This window comes from Nomascus leucogenys, chromosome X (genome assembly GCF_006542625.1).
Source record: "Nomascus leucogenys isolate Asia chromosome X, Asia_NLE_v1, whole genome shotgun sequence".
In the NCBI taxonomy this organism is placed as follows: Eukaryota; Metazoa; Chordata; class Mammalia; order Primates; family Hylobatidae; genus Nomascus; species Nomascus leucogenys.
The window spans coordinates 17098436-17115832 of NC_044406.1; the positions used below are offsets into that span (position 1 = coordinate 17098436).

General features: G+C 43.2%; 1 protein-coding gene and 1 long non-coding RNA gene across 2 annotated transcripts in view; one reads left to right on the plus strand and one right to left on the minus strand.

The window, feature by feature from the left end:
• Nucleotides 1-2340: 2340 nt before the first annotated feature.
• LOC105738517 lies at nt 2341-6383 on the minus strand. The gene is made up of 3 exons (XR_001114336.1): nt 6321-6383; nt 5135-5300; nt 2341-2603 (listed from the first exon to the last, which is right to left on the minus strand). It is a non-coding gene; the product is annotated as an uncharacterized LOC105738517 (long non-coding RNA).
• Nucleotides 4669-17397, plus strand: part of PPEF1 (protein phosphatase with EF-hand domain 1) — a 136711-nt gene continuing 123982 nt past the window's right edge. Inside the window, exons 1-3 of the mRNA XM_012500894.2 lie at nt 4669-4838; nt 11548-11634; nt 14007-14109. The gene's annotated coding sequence lies outside the window, so the exon portion shown is untranslated. The remainder of the gene's footprint in view (nt 4839-11547; nt 11635-14006; nt 14110-17397) is intronic.

The following is a 17397-nucleotide window of genomic DNA, read 5'->3' on the forward strand; positions in this document are numbered from 1 at the left end:
TGGTCGGCCCTTCCCCACGTATCACTTTCACCCCCTGGACTGGCTCTTCTCATGGTGACAGCCTTGCTCAGAGCACCACACCAGGGGGAGATGAGTGAGTCTGTCCCAGCACTCTCTCCAGGTACCCCGAGATTCACTCGTAATACCTTTCTTTAGCTATACGCCCACCCCAAACACTCCTTTTTGCCAGGAGAAGAGGATATGCTGTCTTAGGCCTGAATTATGTGCTTGTTCCTGAAAAGTTGCTGTTGCTTGGGGAGTGGGCTCGGATAATTGGCTTAAGTCAGCCAGGGCCTGTGCTTAGAGTTGGGGGCTGCGTCAGTCCCATGCAAATCACATGGCTAAAAACAGGAAGCGGGGGTGATTTCGAAAAGGAAAATTGTGATTCTATTACAAGGAAGTTAGGGGACTATTTGCTAACCACCTGGTTAGGGAACAGAATGCTGGTCTAATGATAATAATAATAGCTAACATTTACTGAATACTATGAGCCAGGCACCAAGCTGCTTTACAGTTGTATTGGTTAGAGAATGTGTTTGGCTGCCTGAAATAAGGTAAATGGAACAGCAGGGGCTTAACACAGAGCGCTTGGTTTTCGTCCCACATGATACGAAGCCAGGAGATATACAGTGTCACATTGTCATCCAGGTCTCAAGCTCGTCCCTCCATCCTGCATCATGGTTTCGCTATTCTCAGTGTGAGGCTTTCTTCCTAGTGTGCACAAGATGGCTGCTCCTCCTCCAGGCATTGTGTCCTGGTTCCAGGCAGAATAGGGGGAAGGACAAAAGAGAAGAGGCTTGTGCCAGCTGAGTCTTTTCCTTTTCATCAGGAAAATAGCTTTTCTGGAAGCCTCGGCCCATAGATTTCTGTTTGTATCTCAAGGGCTAGAACTGTGTCACATGACTACCCGTAGTTGCAAGGGAGCCTAGCAAATCAAGTTTTGTTGGCCGAACACTGCCACCTAGAACAAAACTGGGGTTTTATTGGTAAGGAAGAGGGGGAGAATGGACGGTAATGATCAGTGGCTGCTACAATGTGTATTAACCCATTCATTCGTTACATCAAAGTTACATCAACCCGGTGTGCTTGGTTCCATCCGTAGCCTCGTTTTATAGTTGAAGCAATAGGCACAGAGAGGTTATGTAATTTGCCCAAGCTCACACAGAGCTGTTAACTGGTTGAGTAAGAACTTGAACCCAAGCAAGCTGACTCTAGAATCTAATTCTGTTATGTTCCTAGACACATCGTGACCCACTGGCCAGACCACATTTCTTCTCTGGGATGTATATCCACTCAGGAAATGCAGGCCTCTCCTAGAAATGGTAGCTAATACTTGTTTAGCACTTTATAGTTTACAAACAGATTGCCACTTATTCTCTTTAAATATTCTTCTTCTTTTTTTTTTTTTTTTGAGACAGAGTCTCACTCTGTTGCCCAGGCTGGAGTGCAGTGGCACGATCTCAGCTCACTGCAACCTCCACCTCCCAGGTTCAAGTGATTCTCATGCCTCAGCCTCCGGAGTAGCTGGGACTATAGGCGCACACCACCATGCCTGGCTAATTTTTGTATTTTTAGTAGAGACGTGGCTTTACCGTGTTGTCCAGGCTGGTCTCGAACTTCTGACCTCAAGTGATCCACCTGCCTTGGCCTCCCAAAAAGCTGGGATTACAGGTGTGAGCTATAGCGCCCAGCCTATTCTCATTTTTAAAATGAGGAAACTGAGGTTTAGAGGAGTTATGTAAGTTGCCTAAGGTCCCCAGGTTGAAAGTGGCAGAGCTGATATTTCCTCAAAATTATAAAAACTTACTCCTGTTTCCCTTTCTTAATCTTCCTGTTCTTCTCTGCACAGAGGAGTTCATTTCTAGTTTTTTTAAATGACAATATTTCACTCTAGGCCCTATATTAACTTCATAACCTTCTCAGGAAAACCAGTCCAGAGAAATCTTGGCTCTCTCGCCTACTTGTTTTCACATAGGCCACCAGGAGGAATGTGGCACATCAGTGGGAACTGTGACAGAAGTAAGTAATGGAGGCCTGGAAAGGGAGGTGGTTTTTCTCTCACATCATATAAAATCCAGAGCTTCCGTCAGAAAATGAAAGTGTTAGTTACAAATAGCTCTTATTGACCGGTTAAAGAGTTATTAAACATATAGACATTGCTTGTCATTAGTTACATCAGATTAATTTGTTACCTTTCTTTAAAACTATTTCATAAATTGAACTTATCACTGAGTAAGAACTGACAGCCCACTTCACTGGGATAAATTAGAGAAGTTTCACTTGACATGTCAGTTTGCTTGTGATTGTTATTTCTCTCGTTCTTTCCAAGTCTTTGAAATCTTTAGCTTTTGGCATTGCTTTATTTACATATCACAACATTGTTTTGTTTTGGTCTTACTACTGAGTAAGCCATAAAAATTAATTGTAGAATTAATACATTTTAGGGAGACATGAGAGTTCAATCAAATACATTTAAGAAATACATTGGTTCAGTTCGGAAAGGCAGGACAACTCGAAGCAAGGGGGAGGAGGGGCGTGGCTTCCGGGTTATAGGTAGATTAAAAAATGTTCTAGTTGACAATTGGTTGAGTTTATCCAAAGACCTGGGATCAGTAGAAAGGAGATGTCTGGGTTAAGTGACTGTGGAGACCAAAGTTCTTATTGTGCAGATAGATGAAGCCTTCAGGTAGCAGGCTTCAGAGAGGACAGATTGTAAATGTTTCTTATCTGTCCTAAGGTCTGTGTTTATATTAATGCTGGAGAGGTATAATGAGGCATGTTGGACCTCTGCTTCTCGTCATGGCCTGAACCAGTCTTTCAGGTTAAATTTTAATGTGCCCTGGCCTAGGAAGAAGTCCATTCCAATGGTTGGGCGGGGATTAAAATTTTTCTTTTGGTTTACACTCCAAAAGCTATGAATGAGGCCAGGTGTGGTGGCTCATGCCTGTAATACCAGTGCTTTGGGAGCCCAAGAATTTGAGACCAGCCTGGGCAAGATGGTGAAACTCCATCTCTGTAAAAAATAAAAAAAATAGCCGAGTGTGGTGGCAGGCACCTGTAGTCCCAGCTACTTGGGAGGCTGAGTGAGGAGGATTACTTGAGCCCGGGAGGTGGAGGCTACAGTGAGCTATGATCGCGCCACTGCACTCCAGCCTGGGTGCGATCATAGCTCACTCTGACAGAGTGAGACCCTGTCTCAAACAAATAAAAAAAAATAAAAAGAGTACTGTGTTATAGAGCAGTGCCCCTCAAAGTATGCTTCACTCTCACCTGGGAGCTTATTAGAAATGCAGCTTCACAGCCCCACCCCAGACCTACTAAATCAGATTGGGATTCAGCAGGGATTGGGCCCAGGAATCTGTGTTTTGACAAGATCCCTAGGTGACTTGTAAGTGCATTAAAGTTTGAGAAGTGATGTTTTAGAGTTTTACGCAAATGAGTTGTAAGACTGACAGATTGTGCACCCTTTAAATATTGGTGAAAATAAGAGCTTCGGCTTTAGTAAATTAGACCTATATTGAATCCTGGATTCTCCTTTGAAAGTCTCCCAATCCTAGTCTCCAGTTAGCTACTCTGGGTCATGAGCCTTAGCTCAACTGTATGCTTGACTCCATCCCCCATCAACACCTTCACCTAATTAATCCACATTCGACCTTCCACTGTCAGGTCAAAGATGACTTCCTCAGAGAAGTCTTTGCTTGACCTCCCACCTCACTCTCATAAAATGAATACTTGTCCTTTGCAATTTCACATTTATGATTATTTGATTCATGTTTACTTCTCCTACTAGCCTATAAGCTTTAGGAGGGAAGAGATCTTATCAGTTTTGCTAACTGGTATATCCCCAGGGTGTAGAACAGTACCCGGCACATAATAGATGCTCAACAAATATTTATTTAATGAATATATGAATGAAACCAAGCCAGGAATAAGTGCACAAAAGAAAATGCTCTGAAAATTTTTTCCATAAGCTTCTCCATAAACTCTTAGTCATCTGAGGCAGTAATAGTGAGGGTTTTGAAAAGAAAGCCCTGGATATTTTCTAGGCCTTGTTTTTTTGTTGTTTTTTTTTTTTTTTTTTTTTTTTTGGCGGGGGTGGGCATGGAACAGAGTCTTACTCTGTCACCCAGGCTGGAGTACAGTGGCACTATCTCAGCTCACTGCAACCTCCACCTCCCGGGTTCAAGTGATTTTCTTGCCTCAGCCTCCTGAGTAGCTGGGATTACAGGTGCCTGCCATCATGCCCGGCTAATTTTTGTATTTTTAGTAGAGACAGGGTTTCACCATGTTGGCCAGGCTGGTCTTGAACTTCTGACCTCAGGTGATCTACCCGCCTTGGCCTCCCAAAGTGCTGGGATTACAGGCATGAGCCACCGTGCCTGGCCCAGGCCTTGTTTTATCAACATTCCTCCAAGAAACAAACTTTTCTTTGTTTACCATGTTCATGAACACAAAAATAGTTGATAGGCAATGGTGACAAAAAGAAAGCTGGAATCTGCCTTTCAATAAGCAAGAAATAGTCCTCTCATCCAGGTCATGTCGTCCACATTCCATTGGCAGGTATTGTCATATCTGCATCCTACATTGTGAGGTCATCAAGGCAACCTGTTAATCATTCTAGAATCTACCTCTTGAAGATTACAACTGAGACTGGGAAACCCTCTTCAATAAGACCTGTGTGATGATAGATTGTGTCCTGAGCCTGCAGGCTGAAAGAGTCAACAACCAGCAAAGTGAAGATCTAGGAGTCTGTTCCCCTTGAACCTGTGTGGACCTGATCAAACCTGGAGGGAAAGATAAGAGCACTTAGTGGACCAAGTGAATTGAGTGTGATCCGGGTAGGCATGGGACAATGATCGAAAGTTAACCTGTGGCCTCTGTCTGTTTAGTTGTTTAGCCCAACTCTTGTGGTCTTTATGTTTTATGTATGAAGTTTGTTAAATGCTTTAATATATATGCATAGGGTGGAATTGAGTCGCCTTGATGTACTGGTCACTGAGTCACAGGACTGTGACTTTGGGGAGGCCACCTAACTTCTCTGGGCGTGGTTTCCTCTCCTATAAAATGAAGATGTCTGAGGGCCTTTCTGGACAAGTCCAGAGGATCAGAGTGTCTTACCACAGTTCAGGCTCACCTGTTACAGAGCTCTGGGCAGAGAACCTCATGATGGTCTTGCAAGGTGACTCCATTCTCTGCCTAGATCAGTTTTGCCCAATTCCCAGTGCTTTGACATGAGAGGGAGTTGCATCAGTGTGTAGTCTTTGTTTTACTTTTGTTCTTGGAATGGCAGATTGTAGCTCCTGTAGAAGGAAAAGAAAAAGAAATAAGGAATTAGCATTGCTCTACATTGACTCATGCTAGATGTCAATCTGAGATACATGTAAAACGTAAGCACATACAAGATAAAGAAACAGATTGTGGCAATATTTAAAATTATCCTAGCTTTCTAAATTAGAAGCAGTTCTGATAAGCCTATTTGGAACTCATGCAAAACATCCATAACTCTGACAATCTGAATTGTACATGGCAAAGGTAAATTGCTTCTAGGCAGTAATTCTAGGTGCAGGTTTAGATGGACTATACGGTAATCAAGTCTCCATTGCTTTACAGATAGCCCTCACTCCTTGGCTTCTTACTTTCCAGATTGCTTCTTTGTTAGCCTCCCTGTTGGCTCCTCCCTCTTTTCATTCTCTTTAATGTCTCTATTCCCCAGTGTTCTGCTTTTGTCTCTATAGCCTTACTCTACAAGCTCTCCCTGGTATTTTATCTTCTCTAATCACTTCAGCTATTGTCAGCAACCTGATGACCTATTTAATGTGACTCTCTGGTCCTGATTTATTTCCTGAGCTCCAAACCCAGGCTTTTACTGCCTATGGGATATTTCAACAGTGAGGTCTCACAAGTACTGAAATTTAGCACACCGCTGACCGAACTCACAATTTTTCTGCACCATAAACTCACTTGTCCCCCTTCATGTCCGACTCTTGTACCCTTCAATACCCTATTGCAATGAATATCATCATCTCCTAGACTGTAAATTACAAGAAGGCAGAGACCATGTCTATCTTGTCCACCCCTTGTAACCACAGCACCTAGCGGAGTGCCTGGCACATGGTAGACACCCAGTAAATATTGTTGAGTGAATGATGAATCTATTTATTCTTCCAAACTAAAAACCTTGGAATCCTCCTCGATGTCTCTGTCTCCCTCACTCTCCATGCCCAGTCTGAGACCTGTGGGGTTTATTACATAAAACCTTTTTACATTTGGCTCTTCCTTCCCTTTCATCCCCACTGCCATGACTTTAATTCAGCCCTTACCATCTATCTCCTGGATTATTGCAGGAGCCTCCTCATTGGTCTTCCTGTTACCTGCTTTTCCCCATTCATCACCATCTGATCCCCAGAGTGATCTTGCAGCTTTAATCTAATCAGCTTACCCTCAGGCTCCCCTTGACTTAAACAGAGTTTGCAATCTGGCAGCTTTAAGCGGAATCCACGCAGTCTGTACGGCGTTTTGAGAAAATGAGAATGACCGTATTTTGTTGATTCTAAGATGCATATTTTTTTTTCACATTTTAGCAGCTCTGATATTGGGATGTGTCTTGAAATGGACAGTGACATAGTTTGATCAGTAGTGTTCTCTCTTATTGGTACATAAAACAGCAGTGTACCGTGTAATCAGTGGCTTCATAAATTTGCTGAAAAATACTCATGCTAACATTTAAAAATAAGGAGATCGTACATAAAACTATCTTTAGCTTCTCTTGGAAAATTACATCAGGCAACACTGGGCTGCGATTTCTGGATAGCAGCCGAAGATGGAGCTACCAGTAAGTAGCAGCTACCTCATTTAGACAAAAGCTCGCTACAGTGTCTCATGGTTTCCGCCCAGGCTGCTTTAGTCATTTGTATTATCTGCCCCAGCCCATTAAGCATTTGAAAGGACAATCCCTGACTGATAAGTTGAAGTCCAGATTCTTTGTTGTGATTTATAAGAACACAGGTGGCACCAACCTACCTCCTCCAGGTTAATGCTCCCAGCCTTTGCTGTATACTCCCTGTATCCCCCAATCTCGAATATAACAGACTCCCATGTTCCCTGGAATGTCTCTCTCCATCTTTTATGCCCTGCGAAACATTTCCTGGTGTTCCCAGGTCGAGCTCATTTCTTTCTGGACTCCAGCAGTAAGTACGTGGGCATATCTGCAAAAACCACAGTTACTTTTGCACTAACCTAAAGTACAGTTCTGTGATTTATTTTTTATTTTTTATTTTTTGAGACGGAGTTTTTCTCTTGTTGCCCAGGCTGGAGTGCAATGGTGCAACCTTGGCTCACAGCAACCTCCGCCTCCCGGGTTCAAGGGATTCTCCTGCCTTAGCCTCCCGAGTAGCTGAGATCACAGGTGCCTGCCACCACGCCTGGCTAATTTTTTTGTATTTTTAGTAGAGACCCGTTTTCACCGTTTTGGTCAGGCTGCTCTTGAACTCCTGACCTCAGGTGATCCACCTGCCTCGGCCTCCCAAAGTGCTGAGATGGCAGGCGTGAGCCACCACGCCCAGCCAGTTCTGTGAATTTTAACACATGGATAGATTAGCGTAACCACCATCATCATCAGGATATAGAACATGCCCCCCAAAACTCCCTCCTGCTAGCCCTTTGTAGTCACTCCCCTCCCTCACCCATAAACTCCTGGTAACCACTGATCAGTTCCCTGTCACTGTAGTTTTGTCTTTTTGAGAACGCCATATAACTGTCTGTATCCCTTTCAGCCTGGCCTCTTCCACTCAGCATAATGCCTTTGAGACCCATCCAGCTTGCGTGTATCAGCTTCATTTGTTTTTATTGCTAAGTAGCATTTCATTGTATGGATGTCCCACAGTTTGTGGGACACTCACTGAAGGACATTTAAGCTCTTTTCAATGTTTGACCATATGAACCTGCGTACACATTTTTGCATGAATAGAAAGTTTTCTTTCTCTAGAATAACTACCCAGGAGTAGGATTGCTGTCATATGGTAAGTATATGTTCAACTTTATAAGAAAGTACCAAACTCTTTTTCAGAGTGACTGTACCACTTTGCATTCCTGCCAGCAAAGTGTTAGAGTTTGAGTTGCTCCACATTCTAGCCAGCACTGGATATTGTATTAAAAAAAAAAATTTTTAGCTGGGCACAGTGGCTCACACCCATAATACAAATACTTTGGGAGGCTGAGGCAGGCAGATAGCTAGAGCCCAGTCTGAACAACGTGGCAAAACCCAGTCCCTACAAAAAATACAAAAATTAGCCGGGCATGGTGGCATCTACCTGTGATCCCAACTACTTGGGAGGCTGAGGTGGAAGGTAGCTTGAGCCCAGAAAGTCGAAGTTGCAGTGAGCTGTGATTGTGTCCCTGTGCTCCAGCCTGGTGACAGAGTGAGACCCTGTCTCAACCCCGCCACCCAAATTTAGCCATATTCATAGACATATAGTGGTATCTCATGGTTTTAATTTTAATTTCTGCTTCCTTGAATCTGGCCTGGAGGAACTGGAGGGAACAAAAGGTAAACTCACTGTCAGTTCAGTGGTACTTCAAACTCTGATCTGTTTCCTTCATCTGCCTTCTGTTATTTACTTTTCAGAGTCCTCATGTTACTTGTTTATTGCTGTGGGACAGATTACCAAAAAGTCTAGTGGCTTAAAACAACACATGTTTATGATCTTACAGTTTCTGTGGGGCAGAAACCCAGGCGTGGCTTACTTGGGCCCTCTATGTCAGCATCTGTCATGAGCTGCTGCACACAATGTGTTGACTGGGCTGCTGTCATCTGAAGGTTTGATTGGGGAGGGATCCACTTCCAAGCCCATATGGTTGTTGACAAGAGTCAGTTCCTCATGGTCTGTTTGACTGAGGGCCTTAGTTCCTTGCTGGCTTTTGGCTAGAGACTTCCCCCAGTCCTTTGCCACATGGGCTTCTCCCACATGGCAGCTTACTTCATTGAAAGCACAAAAGCTGTGAAGATAATAGGGTCTGCTAGCAAGACAGAAAATCACAATCTTTTATAACCTAGTCATAGAAGTGACATCCCAATACCATTGCCATGCTCAGTTGATTAGAAGCAAGTTTCTGGGTCCAGCCTATGCTGAAGAGAAGGGATGAACACAACGGTGTGAACTGACCAGGAGGAAGGCATCAATGGGGGCAACTTAGAGTCTGTCTGCCACAGTCCTCAAAGAGCTGTTTCATGGATTCTGTCCAGGTTTTATAGCTTTGTCCCATGGGAGAGAAAGAGTAGAGTGGGTAAAATGTCCTTTTTCCATCTTACCCAGACCAGAACCTTCTGTGAAGCTTTTTGATTTGATTTATGAACATTCAGGGTTAATTTAAGGAATTTCTTTAAACTCAAGCCCTCGAGGACCAAGCTAGGGTTAGATTAAGCAGTGGTCTGAATTAAAATTCTGATATCTATTAATCTATTTATTAAATCACAACCAAGGAAAGCTCAACTTTTGTATCTAAGATGGAGCCTTTTGAAAGCTGAATTTCCACACCTTAAAACAAGATGGCTGTTTTTGCCTGTCATTGTGGCTGCTCACCAGGTGACCCCAATAGAAACATCTGGCAAACACTGACCTTTATGAATTTCTTCCATCTGATAGTGACTCATAACCCACTTTTAATTTCTTTTAATGATTTCCTAATGACTTGCCAGATCTGGCCTCTCTTTTCTCCTACTTAATGTGATTTTTCAGTACCCAGAATTCACCCTTGAAAATATGCTTGATCCTTTCTCTATTTAAGTGAAAAATCACTTGGTGTTCCTTTCTTCTCTTCACAACGGAGCAGGATCTTTAAATTAGAGTCCTTTGATTTTTTTTTTTCTTTTGAGACAAGGTCTTCCTCTGTTGCCTAGGCTGGAGTATAGTGGCTCTATCATGGCTTACTGCAGCCTCAATCTTGCAGGTTCAAATGATCCTTCTGCCTCAGCCTCCCAAGTAGCTGTGAGAACAGCCATGTCCCACCACACCCAGCTAATTTTTTTTTTTTTTTAGTAGAGATGAGGTCTTGCTATGTTGCCCAGGCTGGTCTCCAGCTCATCAGCTCAAGCAATCCTCCCTGCTCAGCCTTCCAAAGTGCTGGGATTACCAGTATGAGCCACTGCCCCCAGCCTTTTTGAACTTTTTTGATCATGGACCCCTCACAGTAAGTTTTGTGAGAATGGACCAAGCATATTTATTTATTTACAGCTAATACTGCTGAACTCATTTATTGTGTACATGATCAAATATACATGGAAATAGAAAAGTTAATAAGATTAAGAAAATAGATAAAAATATGAGTTCTGATGTTTTGCTTTCTGCTCTCCAGCAGATCTCCATGCATCTGCTATGGGGAAGCTACCCCAGTTTTGGAGACTACTAGGGGTTAGGAAGTGGTGATTGGGTGTGATTGCTTGCCAGTGGCCCCAGCATCAGGAGGCTAGCTCAGAGTCAAAAGAGCTGGGAGGCCAGCCCTGTCTGAGCTTCCCTGCTTTGGTGCTACGGGGCTTTGAGGTATCAGAAGCCACAAGCAGACACCTTAAGTACCCACCACCAAATAGATCTGCACATGCCGCTGTTTTCTTAGTCTCCTCTCCAGTCCAGCTGCTTTGCCTCAATTCTAGCGTACTCCTCAGGGTATGTCATGATCAATAATGGGAGCTGCCCATTAGAACTACTTTGCCTTGGCAGAAATTGGAACTGTGGCCAGCTCCAGGAAGCTTGTGAAATAGGAGAGGCTTGCCTGCAATGCCCTCTCTCCCTTGAGAGGTAGCCAGGCTTCTCCATTCTCCTCTGTCTTTCCATAGTTCGCTATTGCCATGGACTAACTAAATGTCCTGGGTTGGGATCCCTCAGAAGCAGAGCCTGAGATAAACATTTGAGAGCAAGTTTATTTGGAAGGCAGGAGCAAAGAAAGTACAGCAGTGGGGAAGTGAGAAAGGAAGGGAAGGCAATCAAGAGAGATTAAGTCCCGCCTGAAGAGGTGGAAAGGGCAGCCATTTTTCAATCTTAACATCCGGGCACCTTTCTCTATGTAATTGCAGCATTATCATTAGGAAAGAAGTTCATTTTGATTTCTAGTTCCCCTCTCTCATTTCACACCCTAGTTAAGTACTGTAGAATATGCATAGCTATGAGAACCCCCTCTTCCCACCTCTTTTCCTCTGGCTGATGCCTGGTCAGTCATCAGGTCTCGGCCCATGCATCACTTCTAGGAAGCCTTCCCTCACCCCCCTTTCTGAGATAGGGCTCTTTCTCTGCGCCCCTGGAGTGTCTCATACCTGTTTTATTAGATATTTTATCATACCGTATTGCTTTCATTTATTCATGTAATAGATATTTATTATGTGCCTGGCACTGTTTTAAGTACCTGGTATGTATATTTCAATATCCAATCATGTGTATGTTTTTTCTCTGCCATTTGTGTCTCTGTGCCTCAGCAGCACCTGCTACATAGGAGGTGCTTGCCACATAGGAGGTTTAAAACTGTTAACATCACTCTGCCCATCATTTTTTCTTTTTTCAGGCTGGGAGAACACATCCCTGGTCAGCTGTAGGAAAGCCAGAGAGCATTTGAGAAGAGGCTGAAGCTTGAATTTTGCAAACACACAAGGTGCTGACTCAGGCAGTAGAGTGTAATGATTATAATAAGCAGGGGTTCTAGAGCCAAAGTGCCTGGGTTCAACTCCCAGTTCTGCCCCTCATTTGCTGTTTGACTTTAGGCTCCAATTCCTAATGGGTGAAGAGGGATCATAATAGTATATACCTCAGAGGATGGTGTGTGGATTAAGTAAGATTAACATATGTAAAATTTAAAAGTACCTAGAGCGTGGTCAGTGCTCAATAGATATTATCGTTATTGTGATTTATTCACTTACATCAGTGTTGGTTCATTTAACAATTGGAGGTTGACCATAAGACCCCTTTGGTGCTCACAGTAACATTTCAGTGTTCTTTCTACAATGGAAAAATACAATGAAGTTGTTCATTTAAAGCAAATTCTGAGTTTTCAACAAATCACATAAAGGGCACAGCCAATCCAATTCGTGGTCCAGGGGCTGGCCATTAAAATAACCTAAATCATGAGTTTTTTTCCCTGCTTTCCTTTCTTTCTGTGGTTAAACAAATATTTGGTGAGTACCTCTTTCGCATTCAGTAATGAGTAGGTTTAAAACTGAGGGTGTGGCCAGTCGCAGTGGCTCACACCTGTAATCCCAGCACTTTGGGAGGCTAAGGCAGATCACCCGAGGCCAGGAGTTCGACACCAGCCTGGCCAACGTGGTGAAACCTCGTCTCTACTAAAAATACAAAAATTAGCTGGGTGTGGTGGTGTACACCTGTAATCCCAGCTCCTTGGGAGGCAGAGGCAGGAGAATCACTTAAGCCTGGGAGGCAGAGGTTGCAGTGAGCCCAGAATGCACCACTACACAGCCTGGGTGACAGAGTGAGACTCTGTCTCAAAAATAAGAAAACACACACACAACTGGGGATAAGAGGAATGAAATAGATCCTTTCCCTTTAGGATTTCACATGTAAAAGGGCAAATTACAGCACACTTTGAGCAGCTCTATAATTGGACGCACACATGGCTTTGAGAGCCGGAAGACAGAGTGACTAATTCCCCTTTGGTGATTCAGGAAAGGCTTCACACAGAGGAGGTGACATTGGAACAACTGTATCTAGACATAGCCATAATTTAATGGCTGAGGATTAAATAGGCATTTGGTTGGGAGAGCCAGCTGTATAGCTACATTGTCCACTATTTTTTTGGAGCCTGAGTAATTATGCTATCATTTACAATTTGTGTAGCAGCCTCATCAGGTCCTACTCTTGGCATCCCCACCATGGAAACCTGAGTGATTGTATTGCCTCATAATGAGGCCCTCTGGTGATGTTAATATACTAATAGGACAGAAGCCCAGAGCCACCTCGCCAGTTATTTTTCAAGTAACTCCATCCGATTAAATGGCAAACTAGGTAACCACTTTACTAGATCTCCTGTGGCTCTCAATTGTAGAAAGGAATTGAGCTAAAGAGCAGCTTGGGTGGGGTTCTGAAATGTTTATGGCTGGAGTCCTGTAAATTTTAGCTGGCAAAGCCAAAGACCAGTAAGCTTGAAAACACATATGCTGTGTCACCAGCTAGGAAGAGTTTGCCAGGGAAACAGCTAGCGGCGCAGCCACGGTCAGTATAAGACTCTGTGAACAAGACCACCACTAGATTGCCTCGAACATAGCAGAACTGTGGCTGCTGGCATCCATTACTGCCATGGGCACTTTGAATTTTCAAGTATGTCTTTCTCCTCCCCCAAACTCAGCAACATTACAGGCCAACTTTCCTTTCCCTTTCTGCTGATGAAGGGAGGTAATTCTCCCTTCACAGGTAGGTTCTCCAATAAGGAGCTACTGAACAGCTGGTGGAGTATAAATGTCTTATAACCCAGTGGCTGCTCCCTTAAACCCACACCTTTCTAGAACCAAGGAAGAATGTTTAGTTTTTCCACTTCTCTTAATTGTACCAGGTTAATGTAACGTTTTCTAAAAATTATCCTCAGTTTACCTAAAGAATGCTTTTCTGCTCTTATTTACTGAGATTCTCTTTTCTATTTTGTATTGATGGCAGATTATTTATGCACACAATAGCCAGGTCCTGCCCATGCGGAGCCTGGTCCCTTTGGAAGCAGTCACGTGGCCGCTGACTTTGCAGCCCATTACTTGAGTGCATCTCCAGGCCAGGAACAGAGCAGGGTTGGGGCAGAGAGCTGTGCTCACGGCCAGCACGTTGTCTCCCAGATTCGTGGCTCTGGGCTTGCCTTCCTGGCTGAAAGGCAAAGCAGCCTGGCCCTGTTCTAGTTATTTCTTTGTGTATGAGTGTGTATATATGTTTGTTTATTTAAGCAAGAGCTCTCTGCAGAGTGAGGTGTGTGTGTGTGTGTTTGTGTGGGGTGCTTCAGAGAGAGCTGAAATTGTACCTCTTTTCTTTCAGACCTCTGCATTTCCCCAGAGAGAAGGTTTTTTTCTCATCTTCATTTCCTTTGAAACACCTGGAGTGAGGAAAAACCTCTACACTGGCCAAGCAGAAGAAACAGGTAATATGTTTGTTTATTCTTAGGCATTTGGGACAAGCAGAAGTCTACATCATAAACATATATCGTGTGGCAATGGAACAGGGAATGTGCACTCCTTGGAATATATCTTACTGCTTTGCAATTTCTCGGAATGATTGTTCTCAAAAATGCTGGTTGTAAATCAGTTGCCGTCAGTTGAAGAAGATGTACAGATGACTTGGCAGTCTGAAGGATTGTGGCTTATTTCAAATGAACTTGATATTTGGAAAATCTCCACAGTCACTTGGATTGACAGCTAGAAAATGAGGGAAGGGATCCTTCAAGAAACCCTTCTAGGTCCCCTCAGGGAGTATTCTCCAAACTCCACTGCACACCTTCATATTTAGAAACCTTCCTTTAGTTCCCTTGGCTTCTTGTCGTCTTAGAGGTTTCCAGCTATCTGTAAGAATGGAACCAGTATTCCTTACAGTGTTCAAAATTCTCTTTAGTGATTTAGTTCTTATGCGAACTGATCAGATTGGATCCTGAAACCAAGGCATAGCCTTTTAGTGGGCAGACATTTTTGTTCTTTAATGATTAAACAGAGCGAGTCTTCAGTTCTGCCACTAATCAGCTATGCCAGGGAGTATGTTATCTGAGTCTCAGTTTTTTTCATCTGTAACATGGGGATGACGATACTACCTTGAAAGTTTGCTGTGAGAGTGAACTGAAATAATAGAAATATAAAGCACCCGCTGTGCTGGGTAAATAGTAGTCTCTTAATAAATAGTAGTAATTTTAGCTACTATTATGATTACTGGTATAGCATTCTTTCAGATCTTAGAGCTCTCAAGGGAAAAGAGCCCATTGCTTTGCAACTCTTAAATTATCCCAGAACCTGTAGGTGCCCAAAGGGTTTAGTCTTTGGGAGGCCCCAGACAAAGCATTCTGAAGAAAGAGACTTGAACAAACACAGTGGGTTCCCACCCATGCATGGCCCCTCCTAACTCATCAGCTAAAAACAGTTGGTCTTTGTTCAGGCTAGTTTTTTCCCACCACTCAGTCCTCAGTACAAGTCAGTAAGATATGCATTATTATCACTGTTTTCTTATGAGGAAACTGAGGTACAGGGGAATTAATGACTAAAAATTCAAACTCCTGTTGTCTGACTTCTAAACCCAAGGCTCCACTGGGCCAGCATTAGGCAGTTAGGAGCAATAGTTCTTGAGATGCTTTACTTCAAAAGGGCCCCTTGCTAGGCTCTTTGGGAAATAGTGGTCAGCTCTTTCTGAGAGATTCACAATGTATGTTCGTATATCAAATGCTCTGAGAAGTCCTGCAGTAAAGAAACCTGTCCAACTCTACATCCCCTGAACTTATTATGCAATGGTAGGACCTTTATTTTGGCCTTAGTCCTAGAATAATAAACCACATAGAACTATTCTTCCACAAACACACTTTGGAAAACCTGGCACCAGGCCAAGCTGTTTCCTGATTTCAATCATGTCTGATATACCAGCAGACACTTTCAAACACCTTCTGGTGGTCAGTATAGTTTCCTCCCTTTTCTTATCCTCTCATGTGGCGAGACCCAGGAAGAATCACCAGCTTGGTCTTACAGACCTCCCCTTACCCATTTAAGACCCCAGACATAAGTAATTGCTCCACTGTTCTACTGGAAAGGTAGTGATGGAAGGGACCTCTCTGGCACGGGCTGCCAGGGACTCCTCTGCCTCACCCTATGCCTCTTCATTATATTTAGGCCACAGACATCAGGCTATAAAACCTCTGTGGCAATGAATACCAAGCAGAATGCAATAGGGTGAGCCTGATGAGGCATCTGTTCTCCATGCTAGCACAATCTAAGGGGGAAGAATTACACCTGCCTACTTCACTCCCACTCTGGTGGTTGGGGGTGGGGGTAGAGGGTGTTGGTATCAGTTGAATGACTATGGGTTCCAGGTTTTCAGGACTAGAGCTAAAGCCAATTTCTTGCTAAAGCCAACATCTCTAGGAAAAGCTGAATGCTAGCATAGGAAACTACGAAACTGACATCTAGAATGCCAGAGAGGGTCGCGTCAGGGTGGCTGAGCCAAGTTGTGGAAGTGGGATGGAGATGAGCTTAGAAATCAAATCACCTTAAGAATGAAAGAACAACTCGGGGAGGCTGGGCTAGTGGTTGGAGGGTGCTTGGTGGCGAAGGTTAGTTTGTCCCCACGGCCTGCCTTTTGTTCTTTCCTTGTATTTTCAGCACTGGAAGTGAAAGATTAGCATGAAAAAAACTGAAAATTATCAGTTCCACCCACTCACCCCCAACACACACACAGTAAAAACCTTTTAGCGGAAGGCTTTCCTTTTGCAAATTATAAGTGAGTGCCAATGATGAGTCATTATTTCATGTTTACTCTTTAAAACCATCCTTGGTATATATTAGAAGGGACAGCAGCAATGGGCAAGTTTCAAGCTGGTTTTTTTGCCAAGATCCACCCAGGGGCTCGTGTTATCCACTAGGACATTCTTGGGCGTTTGTGAACCCCGTGGAAGCCCCCCACCTCTTTGAGCCTGAGAACCCTTTTCAGGCCTCAGGGAACCACTTCTTCAGAGACTTCTTTAATGCACTTAAATGCTAACAGAGGGTGGGAAATGGTAGAAGCTTAGATTTTACCAAGTCATGGAAAATCCCCAATCATTTTTATCAGCTTTATGTCAGAGATGTCCTCAAAGGCACACGCACTGCTTACAAACTCACTTCCCTCTCTCCTGGAAGTCTAGGTGGGGCAGTACATGGGAGGGGTAAGTGGCACCTTGCTTTAACCAGCTCATATTTTGGTGAGAATGAAAAAGAACTGACTTTTTTTGTAACCTATTACCTGAGAGAAAAACAGTTAAAATAAATTGATAATAATTATTTAATAATGTAAAAATTATAATAGCCAATTTTTTTCTAATGGATAATCAAAAAATTCTAGAACAATCATCACGTCTTTCCATCATGATTTTAAAACTTTCTTTAAAAATGATGTATAAGTACTACCCCTTTCGGATTTAATAAAATGCTTTTGTATAATTGAATAGCACCTACCTGTGCACAAAATGATGGATTAATAATGACTTTTAGCAACTAAATTTTTAAAGGACTCTGGCCTAGAAATATTGATTCCTTTGTTCATTCATTCATTCATTTAGCATTATCCAACATCTGCAATGTGAAAGGCACCATGTAGGTGCCAGAGATTCAAGGGCTATTTAGGAAGTTGCCCGTGGGGCTAATAGTCTAACAGAAATATACTCAAGTTTGATGCTTTTTAGTTCTTACTGAATCTTCTATAT